Here is a 19396-nt window from a genome sequence, read left to right as displayed (position 1 = left end):
CTCACTAGTGCTCACACACATTCAGACGCCCAAACACACGACAGATTATTGCTATATGTTCACCTCTGTGTGTTGTAATAATCTAAATAAAACTGCGACCTTTAACAATACTGGTCTACACTACACTAGTTAAAAACAAGAGTCTTAACTTGCTGAAAGGATTTGTGCACGACTTCAGCTTCAAAGAAAACAATTAATAAAATACTACACTCTTTAAAGAAAAATTATATCAAGTGTCTTTAACTACTACATAGTAACATTTAAATGAATGATCTGATTATGTGTCCATGCATGTTTTTACATTATACTTGTATTTAAATATAAAACACAAATGTAAATTTCATATGTTATTCATATAATTACACAGCTGACACTACCTCTATCCATTAAACCGAACCAGACCACTGAACCTGTGCCTAACCTTACCAGGCAGCAAAAGTTTCGCTGTTTTGTTGTAATGTACGGATGTTTTTTACATCTCAATCTGAAGTTTGAAAATAAGAATATTATTTAAATGTTATGTAAAATATATATTAATTTCATGTTGTGTGTGGTATTTATTGTATTAAATTCTAAGATATTTATTGACTATCTGCAAATCCCATCTTGTTTGAATACTAAAACGTAAATGAGTCCAAAAAAAATAAATACATAAATAAATAATCTGATCCAGTGTTGATGGAAATGACTGGCTGTCTCAACTAGGGCCACAAAAATGTTTTAAGATACTCAAGTTTTTACTGATAAATAAATAAATAAAAAGCACTTATTTATTTAACGGCATGTTTGCCTTTATTACAATAGGATTGGGAAAGGAAGCATGCTGCTCACAAGGCTTTTTTTTTTTTATGAGAAAACATTTGAAAAAAATTCTTGAAAAATGAATGGCAGAGGTTAGAGTCATTATTTATTGTTAGCCCTAGCCACAACTCAACACAAACATCTTGTGTTCCTCAATATAGTGGTGAAACCAAGTTGTGCTCATTTCAGAGCAAAACCTAAAAGTAAAACAGGCATCTAATGGCAAAGGTTCAAATAAGATGATTTCCCCTCAGCTCTCTGAATGCACATCCACTCTCTCTGAGTGCCGCTACTGGACGTTACACAAGCGAAACACACACACACACACACACACACACACACACACAGGTCGTCCCTCTCACAGCTCTTTGTGTCCGTTTATAGCCTGAAGTGATAAAGGGTATGAAGCATTGAGAGTGTCCAGCGAATAAATGCACACAATAAATAGGCCTGACCGCTTTGTGTGTTTGTGTTTTTTGACAGCATGTGCCTGCAGCCATTTGCTGAGGACAAAGCATGCAATATTTAACAGCACTCTACCCGCCCCCCCCAGACACACTCCAGCAGCAGCCGCAGCTCATGCAGGGAACAGACGGACAATGCAGGAGGAGGAGGAGGAGGAGGAGGAGGACGGAAATGTTAAAGATGCTAGAAGGCTTGCCTTTAAAAGCCTGATTCTTTGACTCCATTCTGCCCTTTCAAACAAACATAAGCGCCATTTGGCCTCCACCCTCAGAACGCTGCGGCTCTACAGTCCATCTACAAGTTAAAGCTACATACAAGTTAACAAATATACAATGATAAAAACAATCAAGAAGCAATAACATCACAGAGACATTACAGGCCGGACGACATACGCTTAGCAGAGGGAGTTTTCCTGCGCTGTCAATAGCACAGCTATTTATAAGCTGCCATTGTAGAGGATGTGCAGCGCTGCGATCTGCACCAACACAGACATGATCGCAAAGCAGAGCCACACTGACAACATGGAGTCTAACAGAGTTCGTACAAGCTGGAACATTCAACAGTAAAAATAAAAGGCCCCAGTTACTAGACTTGAATGATGAGTATATCAAATGTTTATAGTGTTTTTTTGATAATAGTAATGTAAGGTTGTTGTGCGCCTGCTCTGTCACCACATGGCAATACTTCATAGATATTTTAATAGCATCTTTAATTTAAAACTCAAAGTAAAGTGAATGGTGAATTTCCACAAAATAAGTTGTTTTGAAGTATCTGTTAAAACAAACTGATTGCAGCTGACTCTGCGATTTGTCTGTCTTCAATCAAATGTTCTCACTTAAGTGTCCACATGCGACTTCTGTTTATATACATAATGGTCCTTATTGTGTGACGGTGATGCTAAATAAATATAAAAAATGTAAATTTTATATAATGGTCAGCTGATATACCTGCCTAATATTTGCCATTTTTAATTATCTTTTAGGCTGATGCGTTTTTAGCCGATAAGTCCAAAGCAGCATATTTTAACAGTACTGAGAATTCAGATAAACAAGAGCTCCCATTCTCCAGCTACATTACCTTACTCTTTTTAACAATTTTTTGTTTGATGACAAAGACAAACACTATGATACTTTTCAAACATACAGAGGGCATTCAGCAAAGGTGCATTTAAACAAGTATTTGAATAATCACTAATTTCAATGAATCCAGCTGTGAGATATTCTAAAGTGAAGTTTGCTGTCATATTCACAACAGTCACTGTGTCATGACACTCCAGTGTGCACAAACTTCCAGTGTGCTGTTTAGTACATACAGAATAAATCTGATTATTTTACAAATTTACTTTTATTTTTTTTATGGATTCATTTTCAGATCATTTATTTCTAATACAGTAAATATTATGTAAAATACCCACATTTCATTGCAGAAAACGTATTATTAATGTGTTATTGACTTTATTTAAAGCTGCGGTGCAGGTTTTGCTTCTTTGCCGCCATCTCTGTTTGAAACCTCAGCGCAGATGAATATAACATTTTGCGTTTATGTGTGGCTGTCAGTCACCACACCATGTGGATATTTACTGTACTCAGAAATCACAGATTCTGCGTCTTGGTATGACCCAAATAAGAATTTTCACCAGATATTGTCATCTGAACAAGAAACATGTCTGCCACTTTTGTTCTGACCAGCTGAGGAAAAAAAGCATTACAATAAAATCATGCTACCATTGGTGATAACATCTAACGATCGTTTAGTTCATATCACATCAAACCATGCAAATTATTATTACTGTTATAAGATATTCTCAAATTGTTAACGTTAACAACATCAGCATTGCGTAACTGCGTGTAATAGTGTGTATTACCATTACCTGTAGATTTCAATTTCTGTACAGTCTAATTCTGTCTGGTTCTCTTTGAAAAACAAATCTTGTGTAATCAGAGCACATTTAAAACTGGAATATAATCTAATTTGTCACATGTGTTTCATTAAAGGAGAAGCCCACTTCCAGAACAAAAATGTACACAATTTACTCACCCCCTTGTCATTCAAGATGTTCATGTCTTTCTTTCTTCAGTCGTAAAGAAATTATGTTTTTTGAGGAAAACATTTCAGCATTTTTCTCCATATAATGGACTGATATGGTGCCCCGATTTTGAACTTCCAAAATGTAGTTTAAATGTGACTGTAAACGATCCCAAATGATCCCAGCTGAGGAAGAAGGGTCTTATCTAGCGAAACAATCGGTTATTTTCATTAAAATGATACAATTTAAATACTTTTTAATGTCAAACGCTCATCTTGTCTTTCTCTACCTGAACTCCGTGTACTCTGACTCAAGACAGTTAGGGTATGTCAAAAAACTCCAATCATATTTTCTGCCTCAACTTTAAAATTCATTTCAAAATCATCCTACATCACTGCAGAAGTACCGACACAGTCTTTGCAAAGTGAACATGCAAAGAAGATCAAACACCCTTAACAAAAAAGGTAAAACAGTGATATAGGACGATTCTGAAGTTGAGGGAGAACATGAGATGGGAGTTTTTTGATATACCCTAACTGTCATGAACCGGAACAAAAACAGAGTTCAGGCAGAGTAAGACAAGATGAGCGTTTGACATTAAAGGGGTCATCGGATGCAAATTTCACTTTTACATGTTGTTTAAACATAAATGTGTGTTGGCAGTGCATGTACACATCTAACCTATGATGATAAAAATCCATGCAGCGGTTTTTAATTAATCTGTAAAAATAATATCCCCATTTTCAAATCGAGCCACTCTCAGATGCCTGTCGGTGTGCTGTCACACCAACAGAGGCCGCTCCCACAACAGTTGATTGACATGAGCGTCTTACCTCAGACCTGCCCTAAATCAGCTGTAACAGTCCACCCTCTTTGTTTCGATGCCAGAGCAGGGATGTAAGTTAGACAAGAATATCTCCGATTGAGTGACTTAGGTATTGTGTTGTTGGATGTAATAATGAACATAGTGGTCGTCATTTACTCCCGACATCTGAGCCGCTAAAGATGCAGTGGATTACGTTTGTTTGTGAAGGGAATGCGCCTCCCAATCTAATGTTACATAAATGTGTCTACGTTTACGCAAATAATTCGTGATTCAGCTTCACCTACAGCAGAAGTGAGTATAAGGAGTTTTTTAATGAATCTCTGCAATCATCTTTCCTAATAACGTGCTAGTTAGCAAGTTTTGTGGCGAAAGTAAACAGGCTCATCACTCCAGAGAAGAGAGGGGCGGGGTGAGCAGAGCTCATTTGCATTTAAAGGAACAATCCCTCAGAATGGGATGATTTTTGCAGAGCTGATTTTGGCAAGGTAAAAAGGGTGTTGTTTTACACAACCATTGAGAATTTTTAATCAAAGTATATTAGAGACTTTTCATTAAGACCCTAAAGAATCATATCAACTTGTGGAAAATGGGCATCCGATGACCCCTTTAAAAAAGGGTATATAAATTGTAGCCGCATACAGACCACATTTTCAAACAGTTCAAACTCTGGGCACTATAGAAGTGCACTATATGGAGAAAAATGCTGAAATGTTTTTCTCAAAAAACATAATTGGATGACATGGGGGTGAGTATATTATCTGTACATTTTTGCTCTGGAAGTGGACATCTCCTTTAACACCTCATTATCCTTTCCGGATTACACTCCGCCATCAAAACAAATCAATTTAATTATTCCAGCTGCTGTGATAAAAGGCTATAAATGATCTGCCACCTGCAGCATCCTCACATGCCATATAGCCTACTAGCCAGGGCTCATTCTTAATGATTACAGATGTGACGTAATGACGCAAAGACCAATGGTGGCATGTTTGTATTTCCTGCGAAAACCTACCAGTACCACTCAAATTAGAAAACATTATTACAAGCTTACCATTGTGAATCGGGCTAACATAAGGAGACAGTTTTTAAACACTGGCTGGTTATGTACTCATGCTCAGTGATTATGTACTAATGCTTAAAATTGATTTTGGATAACTTTTAACCAAAAAAAAAAAAAGAAAAAAAAAGAAGTTACGGACTGCAGCTTTAAATTAAACCGTGTGATATCAGCTTTTTTCCAAAGCTTTATTTGATCACTGACATTAGATATTTGAACATGCTATTAGTTAAACTGTTGTCAGACTGTTTTTGTTGTTTTAGTGATTTGCAAATAAAACGTCTTTTTAATCGTTGTTTGTTTATTTTAAATATAAAACTTGGTAAAGTGATTTACGTGTCAGTACTTTTTTGAACATTTCCAGTACATCTGAACAATATCGGGACAATACTGATAACCGTGATAATTTTGGTCACTATAATCGTGATAAGAAATTCTCATACCATTACATCTCTAGTAGAGGGTCGACAGTGAACTCAAGACGGCCTGATCACACAGTATCCGTTTCCTCTTTTAGTTCAAGGCAAATTTTTCTGTCCACTGAACATGAACTGCAGTATTGCAGGTTTAATACAATCACCAATCAGTACAGCAGGGATGTACATGAGACACATTCATTCAGTGATGAAGATTTCAATACAGTTGACAAAAACCTTTGACAGGTAGTGCTTGAACATTTGTGATGTAGGTTCGAGCTGGATTTGAAGGGAAGTGCACTTGTTTAAGCATGTAGGTCACAGTACGTACTGAAAGAGATTCTGGTAAATTCACTTATGGTTGAGCAGAATGACATGGGAAGAGTCATTCTGCCAGCGTATCCATTAACAGGCCATTAAAGACCGCTAACACAAGTCTGGTCTATTTTAAGCCATCATAGTGACCACAATAACATAAGACAACACTTACAATGCTACGACGAAAACAGTACTAGAGAGCAGTCACAGATTTTCCTTTACACAACTCGACCTTTTGCTGCTCGTTAATACCGTCCGGATCTCTATACTTGACACGCAAATATTTTCAGCGATTTAAAAAACAAAACTATGTGGTTTATCTTTAGCAACAAACTTTTTTTATATTTGATTATATTTTTCAAAGAAAGTTTTTTTTTTTTTTTTTTTTAAATGAGGCAAATCATTGATGTTTTCTTTTTCAATAAAAGCTAGAAACTAAAGGCTTAAGACTATAAGCATACTATAAATTCATAAACGCTGTTGGACATTGTTTAACAATGCTCATCATTACTGATGCTTCCAATAATATTTAGGGATGCACTGATACTGGTATCGGTATCGGGCCCGATACTGAGCTCCTGTACTCGTACTCGTTAAAATGCCCCGATACCAAACGCCGATACCACATCATGTGACAAGTGCGTATGCAGGCAAAGAAACACCGATAACAAAACAACAAACGGCAGAATGGAGTCATTAGAGTATAATGATGTCTAAGAAGTATGTGTATGTAAGTAATATAATGTTAAACATTCAATATTAAGCTTGTATAGCTGGTGCGCGGGAGCTGATATAGGCAAAGCACGCAGATTTGATTGAGCGCGCGGTGGCCAAGATGTGCGGGCTTGTCGAGTTAATATCCCGCCTTGACAACACTGGAAAGTTTGTAGTTCGGTAAGATATGTCAAAAACAATTTAAGTAAATCAATGCACAAGTTATTTAACGGTATAGAGAGAGAGAGGGAGCGAGAGAGAAAGCGCGACACAGAGAAAGAGAGAGAGCGCGCGCGCTGTTGCGTGATCTTCATTTATGTTCGCATATTCAGCACACGCATCTTTTGGATTAAAACAAATTCGTAGTTATAACTATATATATATATATATATATATATTCACGAGTGATTCTCCATTATTTGAGTCGCTTTGGATTGTAGCCCAAATAGCAGCATATTTCAGATAAAAAAAAAACGTGACTTATAATTCTGAAAATATCAGAGTTAGGAGATTCATAATGAGTGGTTCGCGTGATTACATTACTGAGCCGCTGCAATTGAGCAGTTTAATGCTATTAAATTTAAGATGATGTACCATAGAGCAAGGAAAAAAAAAAAAAAAAAAAAAAAAAAAAGAGTAAAAGTAACAAAACACATTTTAATGGGCATAATTAAGTGTAAAAATAGTTAAGGGATATATAGTCAACCCAAAAATTATTCAGACAGCAGATATACACCATCTTTTGACAATTTTTGATATATATTTATTTTTATTTTGTTTTGTTTTTGTTTTACTAGTGGGTGCAGGACACAGTTTATGATAATGGGTTCTAAATACATTTTGGTTTGACTGTATCTATTTGATAAATAAAGTTGACCAACTAACATTATACATATTCTTTTAGTTTCTGTACCCTATATTTTACAAATCTACCTGTAAATTTTAAAATATCAGTATCGGTACTCGGAATCGGCAAGTACCAAAAATAAAAGTATCGGTATCGGGCGAGTACTGAAGTGGTATCGGTGCATCCCTAATAATATTACAAAGCATAAAATCACATGTATATCAAAGGGAAGGACATTTCTGAGACGACTTTTTTTTGAGTACTGGAAAGCTCAGTAAAACAATTAATCGATTAACTGAGGGGCTATGTGTGTCACAAAAATAATGTGAATGAAAATATGATGAGAAAAATAATTATGTACATACCATTTCACAGCACTGCACATCTTGAACTTTATTGCACAACTGTGTTTTGTGTTATCGAGTGACTCGTTCCTGCTCTTTTTTGAAGCCATGATGATAAGAAACCACTTTAACTGGAACCGCTGAAGAAAATATGATGATACAAAATAACACTGCTAGATTATTAATATCAATGTTTTTAACAAAGAAACATCTAAAAGGAATACGGCATTTCTGAATTTTCACGGAGCGCTTCCAAAGCCATACTTTCACTTTGGTTCCTCCGGTCTGGATGGCATAGCATTACCAACCAATCAGACTAAATGATCATCATTTCCATTATCGATTGCCACGGTCATGTTCGAGTACTCAAGTACATCAATTCTTGTGCCCATCCCTAGTATTAGATATGATACTTTATGGAAACTAAATCTATTGAAAACACTGCACTGATAAAAACTTTAAAGAACATAACATTATCAATAGATTTTTTTATCCATGTTTTAATTTACACTACACCTCTTGTAGCATCTTATTTATTGATAAATAAAAATGCAATATTTTATTTTGAAAGAACTGTAGTGTATTTTAAAGTAGCAGTAGTATATTTTAAAGAACTGATTCTGTTTGCGCTTCAGTTTAATGTGACATCACCGTTTTTTATTCACCATTTTATCATAAAATACAGTATCAAGAAAAAAAAATAAATAATCAAATTCGTAGGAAAACACAAACACACTATTTTATAGGGTCCGATTTTGTTAACGTTCCATTTTATTCCATTTAAATAATTTATTTGGCAAGCTCTTTTTGATTACTCATTTAATTCAACAAATACACTTGGGAAAAACAAAACAGATTTCATGGGGCCCTAGTTAATGCATGTTCCTTAATGAGTATGTGGGCATTTGACAGTTCAGTCACAGTCGGTCCTTACCTGCTTGATGCCTCAGAGTCCACCGGATCCGTTTCACATTACAGCTGAACGTCACTCACACAATCACAACTCGCATACCAACAGGATCATACACGCGTACAAAAGCTGGAAGAAAGCCTTTTGTACAATTAACACAAAGCAAGAAAGGTCATGTGACTGTGGCTCTGTTCCAAAGCCTAGCGAGCCTATAGGCAGCATGTTCAGGCATCATGAGGGTGAGCAAATGCCATTTCAAAAGGTTAGCAGTATGATTACATGACTCTGCTTATTATGGCCTTATTGTTAGGTAGCATTACAAACACTGTGAAAATGTCCATCCAAGATGGAAGCCATCAAATGCCCATTATAAAATGTAATTCACTCAATAGAAAGCTCCCTAGTTTTGGAACAGAGCTCATTTCTCAGACTGCTTCTGTTGTCCGTTGTTGCCGTTTACCACTGGCCAACTGCAAGCGAGAATACAACATGTTAAACATCAGCTGTCTGGACCAAGTCAGACAGATCTTGTCAAGCTCAGATCCTTCCAGCAAACAAACGTGCCACCTGCCTCTGACTAAACCGGTTTCTCTGGATGCTCCACTCTGTCACAGGCACTTCTTCCTGATACTGCCGTGAAGACGCTCCACTGCATATTCAACATCTTTACAAAGCTGACTTAAAGGGTTTCCTCCATACAGAGACTGTATGAATCCTAAAGACAGACGTCGTGTGAGCTCGGTGTGATTTTAAAGGTATTGCTAAATAAGGTTTAATTGGCGAATTGCTAGTGAAGAACTAGGCAGTACCCACCAAGTTGTCACTGTACCATGACAATGCAAACCACAGCTAAAGAGCTGTGCACTCCTATGAAGCGTTGTCATAGTTAAGTCTTTCTACACTATCAAATTACTTCAGTCATATTTGGCAATCTACATCAAAAATGTTTTTTTTTTTATATTCAGTGACTGACCTACATGTCATATTGTATGGATTCATTAAAGAAGTTCACTTCCAGAGCAAAAATTTACAGATAATTTACTCACCCCCTTGTCATCCAGGATGTTCATGTCTTTCTTTCTTCAGTCAATAAGAAATTGTTTTTTTTTTTGAGGAAAACATTTCAGGATTTTTCTCCATATAGTGGATTTCAATGGTGCCTCCAAGTTTGAATGTTCAAAATGTAGTTTAAATGCAGCTTCAAAGGGCTCTAAATGATCCCAGCCAAGGAATAAGGGTCTTCTCTAGCAAAATGATTGGTTATTTACCAAACAAATTGACAGTTTATATAGTTTTTAACCTCAAATGCTCATCTTCTCCAACTCCTACATCGCCGCAAAAGTACACCAGTGTTTACAAAGTGAACATGCAAAGATGATCAAACGACCTTTACAAAAAAGGTAAAACAGCGATGTAGGACGAATTTGAAGTAGGAGTTTTTGACATACCCTAACTGTATTGACCCGGATTACACAGAGTTTGCATGCGCGATGCAAAGAATAGAAAAGACAAACATTTGAGGTAAGAAATAATATAAATTGTTAATTTGTTTAGAAAATGGACGATCGTTTTGCTAGATAAGACACTTATTCCTCAACTGTGATTGTTTAGAGCCCTTTGAAGCTGCATTTAAACTACATTTTGGACATTTAAACTTGGGGGCACCATTGAAGCCCATTATATGGAGAGAAATCCTGACATGTTTTCCTCAAGAAGCAATATTTCTTTACGACTGAAGAAAGAAAGACAAAAACATCGATGACAAGGGGGTGAGTAATTTATCTTTACATTTTTGTTCTAGAAGTGAACTTCTCCTTTAACCCACTGATTCACTAGCGGGATAAACATGCGCTCAATGAACTGCAGATCATCGTCTTGTAAGACTGCCTGTTGCTTCCATTTAAAGAGGGGGGGTCTAATGCTATTTCATGCATGTTGACTTATTTACACTGTTAAAGACTGTTAACGGGCAAAGTTCCAAAAAACTATTTGGAAATATGACAGAGTATTTTCTGTGCCAAATACACTCCCTCCAGGTTCGTACAAATTTTGGAAAAAGTTTTTTTTTTTCCGATCATGGCTCTTCATGACGTCATGAAGAGTGTAATTCCTTGTATCGGCACTTCTGCCGGAACCAGAGTGAGAGCAAGAGCGTGCCCATTATCGTGCTTCTTTTGGCAGCGCTGCACAGGATTGTTCCCATCGCTGCGGTGGTGAAGGTTTTATAAACAAAGCCCAGTTCAACGCTGGATTTGCATATCATTTGATAATGAAAGATCGTTTCCAGTGATAAAGGATTCCGGTCATGATTCAAAACTGCAGGCGGTAAGTGAAACGGCATCTGTGTTGTGTTAGCAATCAGCGCGCAAGTGCTCATGAATTTTTAGCTCCGCCTACGGAACGTCTCCAGGAGCTCAGCTGTTTTCGGAGAGAATCGTAAACCTGTATGTTTCTTTTATAAATCCGAAAAAACTAAAGACTTTTTGGAGATATATAGGTACTCTATAGGTACTCAAGATTAACATGAGATTGGGCAAAACTGTGTGTTATGTCTCCTTTAAAGTTCTAGAGCTGGCTTAGCTTGGTTCAATCATCAAGACTTGACTGAAGACTTCTAAAATCCCAATGGAGACAACGAACGTGGAAAAAAAAAAAGTCAAGAATCAAAGCATCAGAAGAATTGGGTGTTCACTAGCATTCTCTATAGTGAACGCAATCACATGATACAAAGCAAATCATGACAGCTGCTCAGCTGTGCATCAGGTTCAGGCACATTTCTCCTACCTTTCAGTTCAACACTAGCAATGTCAACAGAAAGCAAAGCCTTTATTCCAAATGCAAATAATGCGTTTTCGCATGCAAAAGTGCATTAGCGTAGCACCGGTGACTTGTACAACGGTATTGTCCTTCTGTGGTCCACTTTGCTTATTCAAAACATCATAAAAATGTCAGATAACAGACCTGTATTCAAACGACCTGCGAGGAAACGAGCGTGACGGCACGGGCCAACGCTGGGATGCCTGAGCACCGCTCCTCACGTTAAACAGGAGTCACGAGACGTTGCGCCATCACTACTCTGACAGTTCTGGCAGTAAAGATAACTTAGTGTTTATAAATGAGTTGGTTCGGTAAGCGCTCCGATTCAGCGAGTTTAGAGTGATTCAAGTCAAGTCACCTTTATTTAAACAGCGCTTTTAACAAAACAGATTATGTCAATGCAGCTTTACAGTATTAAATAGGAAAACAGCGTGTCGATAATGCAAAAGGACAATAGTAAACACTCAATTTTCAGTTAAAGTCAGTTCATTCCTTATAGAACTAATTTGTTTGTTCGCGAATCAGACAACACCGTTTGTGCCGTATGTTTGGATGCAAGGACAGCGTAATTGAAATGTGAGATTTAATGCCAGTATTTTACAATATGCTGTCTGTTTCTCACCGCATTTAATTCCGACAGCAAACTAACATTCACAACGTCATACAAAATGTGATTTCTTTTACCTTGACACTACAGATTCAGCAGTGGGAGAGCAGGAAACACTTAGCCTTTATTCATGGTTGGGTTCAAAACAACTTTGCATACCATAATCTGAAAATAATACTTTAACTCCACTCTTTTTATATTCCTTGTAAAAGGGCCAGAGGTGTGTTAAATAAGGACTGGAATGAAGCGCTGCAGTCAGACCAGCAGCAGGATGAAGCTGCGATGCAGCAACAATAAGGACGACAACTGGCCCAGGTCTGGTGAGCGTGTTTCAGGACAGCTATCGGACCAGTGCTGAACCGTGCTGATCACCTTATGTTCACTGATTATGTACACTGATCATTATGCTCTGCAAAAGTAAACATCTGGTTTTGTGCAATGTACTGAACACTGTTGCTGTGAATTGCTGGCTGACAGATGAGGCTGCAGTCTATGAAATGCTAAATATGACTTGTGATTAGTGTCCGAATGGGTGGAAAATTACAAAAAAACCACCAAAGCCTATCACCAAATGCCACTGCGATTACACTGTGAAATTAAAATTTTCTTCATGGAATTACACAGGTGTAAAATTTTGTGTGATCAATATTCACACGACTTTACCAACCAGCCCGAGTACTGGATAATGACTCAAATAAGTGTATTTAGATTTCAATTTTACATCATAAAGAGTAATCAAGTAGAGGCTACGCTGCAGGTCTGACGAAGACACATAACCCTTTAACAGGACCAGTCTGTAAACAACACATGTGCCACCTCAGGAGTCAGGAAAGAACCTGTCCTATGCTCATACAAGAATCATAGAATCATACAATGAGTCTGCAACAGGTGTGCACGATAACACAGACACACACACTCATCGTTTTAAAGGAACAGCTCACGTAAAAATGCAGCTGTCACATACTCACCCTTATAACATTTATAATTTGTAATATTTGAGTTTATTGCCATTTCAATTCTGTTGAAATGCACCTTTTACCTGTACCTTTTAAAACTGTATCATCAGTAGACATGCTTTTTGATTATAAAAATTTAAATGTAACCATTAAAACGGACCCATAATCCTAAACACCTTAAAGGGTTACTCCACCCCAAAATGAAAATTCAACAATTCGTCTCCTCCGTATCATTTTGGGCAGCACCCGCTGGGCACAAACAGTGTACGCTGTTCTGTGTCAGCTGCGTTACGCAGATATGCAGTTTTCGTTCAAAGCATAAATAAACACAGAAAATGTATCTGTGTGGTGTGGCTGACACAGAACAGTGTACGCAGTTGGCGTCCAGCAGATACTCTCCAAAATGGTGCTACGGTGACGCGGAGGAGACAAATTGTTGCATAAAGTCATTATTTTTGTTTTCTTTGTGTACAAAAAGTATTCTCGTAGCTTTGTAAAATTATGGTTAAACCACAGATGGACAATTTTAAGTCTTTCATACTTTCTGGATCTTGACAGTGGTATTTACACTGGCAGTTAATGGGACAGTTACAAAAGTCACAAATATTTAATCCAAAATATCGTAAATTGACAACAAAGACAAACAAAGCTTTTACAGGTTTGGAACAACATGGGGGTAAGTGATTAATGACAAAATTTTCATTTTGGGGTGGAGTAACCCTTTAATCAGGTGGTTCAGGCTGTGTTTGATTGTTTTTGGAGCTCACCTCTGCAGGAGCTGTTCTGGCTATCCCTGCTTTAGATGAACGTGAGCCGGCTGCTTCGATTTTGCTCCCATCCAATCAGTTGGCAAACATGAGCTGATGCGCTATGACCTCATCATTCATACAGATTACATAACGCAACTACAAATACTGACACATCAAATAAAAATATGCCATGAGAGCCATAGCTACAGTATACGACAGCACGCGGTGGCATGAATTTTGCTTAAGGATTATCAAAGATCAAATATGTTGAAAGGGCATGTCAACTGTAGAGACAGCTGGATATAACAGACACGAGTCAAATCAGCACTATCACTGACCAAACCCATAATCCTAAAAGCCTCCATCTACAGATGGGAACAATTTAATCCTATTCAGAGCTGCGGCTGAAAACATGAAGTGGGATAAAAAGAGATCAGAGAGGGGGGAAAAACGCATTACAACAAAAGCAACAAACATTCACAAGCTTCACGTACTTTCTGCATTTTCACGCATTAATGATACCAGTTTGAAAAGCTAACGCAGAAGTGTCAAGCGGCAGGTCGTATGAAAAGCAATGTTCAATTTTATTCACTTGAGCTGATTCAAATAATTTCAGACTATACGGGCTGAAAAGATACTTCGCGCAAGTATTCGAGTGCAGAAACAAGCACACGGCCAATGAACTGCCAACATGTGGCTGTACATACTGAAGAGCGCTTGAGCACTGGCCATGCAATAACAAGCCAATAGTAACAATGAAATAATGCTGATATTAAACCCCATGTATTCTTATTCAAGTCACTCGGCAAGATTTGCTTCAGACTGCCATTTCATCATGACAGCAACTGACCTGAAAAAGAAAATGACCATTTAAAAAAAAAAAAAAAAAAAAAAAAAAAAAAAAGATATTTAAGCCAAATCCAGCAGTGCTGAGAATGTGGTATGTACTTACACTGGGTTATGAGCTGCACACTTACACATTTTAGAACGCAACGATGTGTGAACCTGAGCTTGCGTAGCCTACGTTCAGGAGTATGTTTTCAGCCTATAAGCAGTTCATGCACCTCATATTCTTTCCTTTGTTTCTGCTAAACATGGGCGTAAGGGAGCAGACAGGATTCTTCTCTGCAGCTCCTGCACAGTGTCACAGCACAGGAACTTCACGCCATATTTGACATACTTTCTCTGGACCAGCGATACGAATCAAGCACCCAGGGAGTATTTCAGATGGTTTGAGAATTAGGAATTTAAAAAAAAAAAGAAAAAGTTTTCTTCTGAGAGTCTGTTTGTTCTCTTTCATGAGGTCAGTGTCCTGTGAAAGTGTGCAAGGATTTTTATTAAATTCTGATGCTGAAGTTACATAAGACTACACGCAACAAAGCGCAGCCCAACTTAGAGCAGCCTCATGTGCTCAAATCCCTCTAAATATGACGGATGTACAAACTCAAATGAAATCCACAGACGTCGGATGTTTTATAATATTTCATATTTCAGAAGGGGGAAGGTCATTTGTCGAACTTTGAGAATAATGAACAAATTAATTCAGAGTGTCTACAAAATTCAGTCATGTTTAGCACTTTTACATGTATCCACTCTGTAGGAAACACACTATGCTGAATTAACTTTGAACTTTTAACACTTTTATAGTAATTAGTGATTTTTTTTAGCACTTCATAGAACCTGCATGTGCGGATTATCGTTTGAATTAAATCAGCATTTCCAAATGAATTGGGTTTTACAGAGCTGCAGATTCACGTTCACTAGTCCTACGGCATGCTATTTTCGTCACATTTCTGTTACTGATAAGAATAACTTATTAACCTATATTTCTCTACATGTGTACCTTTAACTACTAAATGCCTAGTCAGTAAGTGAATCAGTAAGACATTGCCTGAGTAATCTGACAGATTCATTAAGAAGCCAAAAAGGCCTTTCCACACAAATATCTGGCATGAAAATTCTGTGCGTTTTCATATTCAATTAGATCAATGCACAAAAAATGGCTAAATGAACATGCAAATGAACTCTGACAGTGGGTGGCACTTACAGAAAAGCACAAAAACAGCAGACTTCCTTTCTTACCAACTGTGTTTCCAACCCGCTTGTCGCAGAAGTCAAAGAGTAAAGAGTAAAAATACATATTTAAAAAAAAAAAAAAAAAAAAAAATCAGCAGACTCATGGACGACATGTAAATGCTTGTCAATCTGAACAGATGCAGCTGTATCTTCTAATTAATATGTTTATCACACCGAATATATGCTTTGGTGGGAAAAAGCCTTAAAGTAGTTCACTTGCGGGAAAAAAAAAAAAAAAAAAAAAAAAAAAATTACAGATAATTTACTCACCCCCTTGTCATCCAAGATGTTCATGTCTTTCTTTCTCCAGTTGCTAAGAAATTGTTTCTTGAGGAAAACATTTCTCCATATAGTGGACTTCAGTGGTGCCCCCAAGTTTAAACTTCCAAAATGCAGCTTCAAAGGGCTCTAAACGATCCCAGCTGAGGAAGAAGGGTCTTATCTAGTGAAGCGATCGGTCATTTTCAAAACAAACTGGCAGCTTATATACTTTTTAACCTCCAACACTCGTCTTGTCTAGGTCTGCCTGAAATCTGTTTTTTTCCCAGTTCAAGATGGGTACGTCTAAAAACTCCCATCTCGTTTTCTTCCCCAACTTCAAAATCACACTATATTGCTGGGGAACTACTGATTCAGTGTTTACAAAGTGAACGTGCAAAGAAGTTCAAACGCCCTTTTACAAGGTAAAACAGCAATGAAGAAGAAAACAAGATGGGAGTTTTTCGACATACCTATATGTTGAAATTATTTTCACCCGGATTACACTAACTGCACATGCACATCGCAGAGATGAGACAAGACAAGATGAACGTTTGAGGTTAAAAAGTATATAAATTGTCAATTTGTTTCGAAAGTAACCAATTGTTTTGCCCTTATTCCTCGACTGGGGTTGTTTAGAGCCATTTGAAGCTGCATTTAAGCTACATTTTGGACATTCTAACTTGAGGACACTTTTGCAGTCCACTCTATGGAGAAAAATCCTGAAATGTTTTTCTCAAGAAACATAATTTCTTTACGACTGAAGAAAGAAAGACATGGACATCTTGGATGACAAAGGGGTTAGTAAATTATCTGTAAAATTTTGGTTCTGGAAATTAACTAATCCTTTAATTTTAAAACCGATTCAATCAGAAAAATAATACATCTCTCAACAGAATCACCGAAAAGAAGCAGCTGATAAGAGAAAACATTCATTTTCGAAACAGACTATGCTGTCCAAGATGTAAATTTGTTTTTGTGTGCAATCAGCAAAGAAAATGCTTTGGTCTATACTACTGTCTTTATAATACAGACAGGTTTAGTGATATTGATGTCAGAAAGTTAAATATTCCCATAGCTTCATTTCCATGATTGTGGGGATACTTAAATATTTTGTGTTCAAGTGTGCGATGACTGATTCATTTCCATGAAGAGCCTTCAGAGTTCAGCTCCAACCTGAATAAAATGTGAAGGAAGTAATTAATTAGGTCGTCAAGACAGCTCAAACTACAGGCAGGTTGGAAGAAGACTCTGCAGGACGGTGGCCCTTCAGGACCCGAGACTGTGATTTATATAAACGATATTTGAGGAGGAGCATAAATGTTTCAGACGTACAAGTCTTTTTAGAGCGTCAGCTGTATAATAACAGGTGCTATTTGAGCGCATATGTCATGTTTTCAGCAGTATATGAGAGCATGCGTGATGGGGTGAGTGTGTGTGAGGCAGGGCTGTGTCTTCATCAGTCGCCATCTTGTTGGCTGCAGCAGCAGCAGCTGTAGGCCGTGAACGCACACACACTCATTCATTCAGCAAATGAACACACTGCTGACACACACACACACACACACACACAAGTGCGCGCACCCGCGTACATGTTTCAGCACAAAATCATGAGCCGAATACAGTAGACACGCTTTAAACACACCGGCGTTACATACAATCACACCGATATGAGTGTAATGTGTGATGAAACACACTGGAGCTGCTCTTCCTCATTCACATTTCCTCCACGAACGCAACCGTAAATCACTCATACACAACACACACACGTTAAACAGATCGAGAAAATCCCATTAAGTGGCGCTTAAGGTCGTTAAAATCACAGACTTACAGTTCAAGCCAATCAAAGGCACGCGATCAGTTCGGACAGAAACACTTCAATCACACGTACATAACCGATCGAATCACATCCGCGACTGAAATAACACCAGAGTCCGGGTGTGTTTGAGCGCTTCACCGAGGCTTTCTTGGGAAGACAGATGATATTGAAATGCACAAACAGTGCGACTCCACGATGAAGTGAAGTGGGGGAGGTAGTTTGGCTTTATCCTCCATCTTCACTGTCCACTTCATCATCATCATCATCATCATCATGAGCAGTCAGATATGCACCAATGCAGGCTCAAAAATACGGCAAACCAGGATTTATATTCGTCAACAAGGCCAAACATTACTTTGTGTCCAAACGAGATCGTTTAGCAGCTTCGTGGCCAAAATGCGGCTTTCTACTGCTGCTCTTACAGACATTGTTACCGATAGCAGAAATCACCTGACAGCATTTAACATCGATCATCGTGAATATTAAAACAGGGGCGCGATTATGAGCTGCTAGTCAGCTAACAGCACATCTCTGCCACATGACCGTGATTTGAGGAAGTTAACACATACTAAACCACTTATGTGGCCTAGTAATGATTCAATTTTGACATTTGCTGCACGTTTTGTAAAAACAATCATCATGACAGACGCGAGTGCACAATTATATGTGCTTGTGTGGAGTCCAGCAGCGGCCCCCACCCCGCCGGACCCCAGAACAGTCAAATAAAGCCAATCAGGCGAACGTTAGAGAGAAAACAGCAGATAAACACTGACCTGTGTTCTGTCGGGACAGTTCGTTGTGTATCTATCATTTACTGTAAACAGCGAACAGGGATCCACAGCTGCCCGACCTGCAGACAGTCCGTCAGTCAGTCAGCGGAGAGCGGCACTCCCCGAACCCGCAGCCGCGACAGCTGCAACCGCTCCGATTCTAGCCCAAATAACGCGAGCGTCACGCAGATGCCTTGTGGTAAATGTGGCCAACACAACGCTCGGTCCAAATTCGGCCTTTCTTGTACGTCCCACACTCGTCGTTCTCCGGTGCTGGAGTGGTTCTTCTGCGTTCGCTATGTCAGCCTCTCGCTCCGGCCATCAGACAGCAGAGATGGGCGCGGTGACCCTGCTCTCAGGGCTGGGAAACCCCACGCTGCGCCTGCGTCACCACGCAACGGATTCGACTATTTCGGCGCGAAATCTCGTTGCGCTATATTTTAGCACTCTGTTAAAATCAGTCTACAGTTAAAATAAACACTGTTGAGTTTATAGATTTATTCGTTAAAGTGTAATGGACAATTTGTTGAATGAATCATTGTATCTACAGATATGGTGTAGTCCCAAGTGTTCTCATCTACCAGATCTAACTAAGAGAAATTAATTAAAATTGAAAAGCT

The 19396-nt window shown here is 38.2% G+C and overlaps 1 protein-coding gene across 1 annotated transcript in view; it reads right to left on the bottom strand.

Moving 5' to 3' along the window:
* The window catches only part of gnb1a (guanine nucleotide binding protein (G protein), beta polypeptide 1a), a 41357-nt gene extending 22225 nt beyond the window's left edge, over positions 1 to 19132 (bottom strand). Inside the window, exon 1 of the mRNA XM_051116840.1 lies at positions 18780 to 19132. The gene's annotated coding sequence lies outside the window, so the exon portion shown is untranslated. The remainder of the gene's footprint in view (positions 1 to 18779) is intronic.
* Positions 19133 to 19396: the final 264 nt, after the last annotated feature.

The sequence above is a fragment of the Labeo rohita genome, chromosome 8, assembly GCF_022985175.1.
Source record: "Labeo rohita strain BAU-BD-2019 chromosome 8, IGBB_LRoh.1.0, whole genome shotgun sequence".
NCBI classification, from domain to species: Eukaryota; Metazoa; Chordata; class Actinopteri; order Cypriniformes; family Cyprinidae; genus Labeo; species Labeo rohita.
The sequence above is the reverse complement of the archived record's forward strand: the minus strand, read 5'-3'. Positions and strand labels throughout refer to the sequence as shown.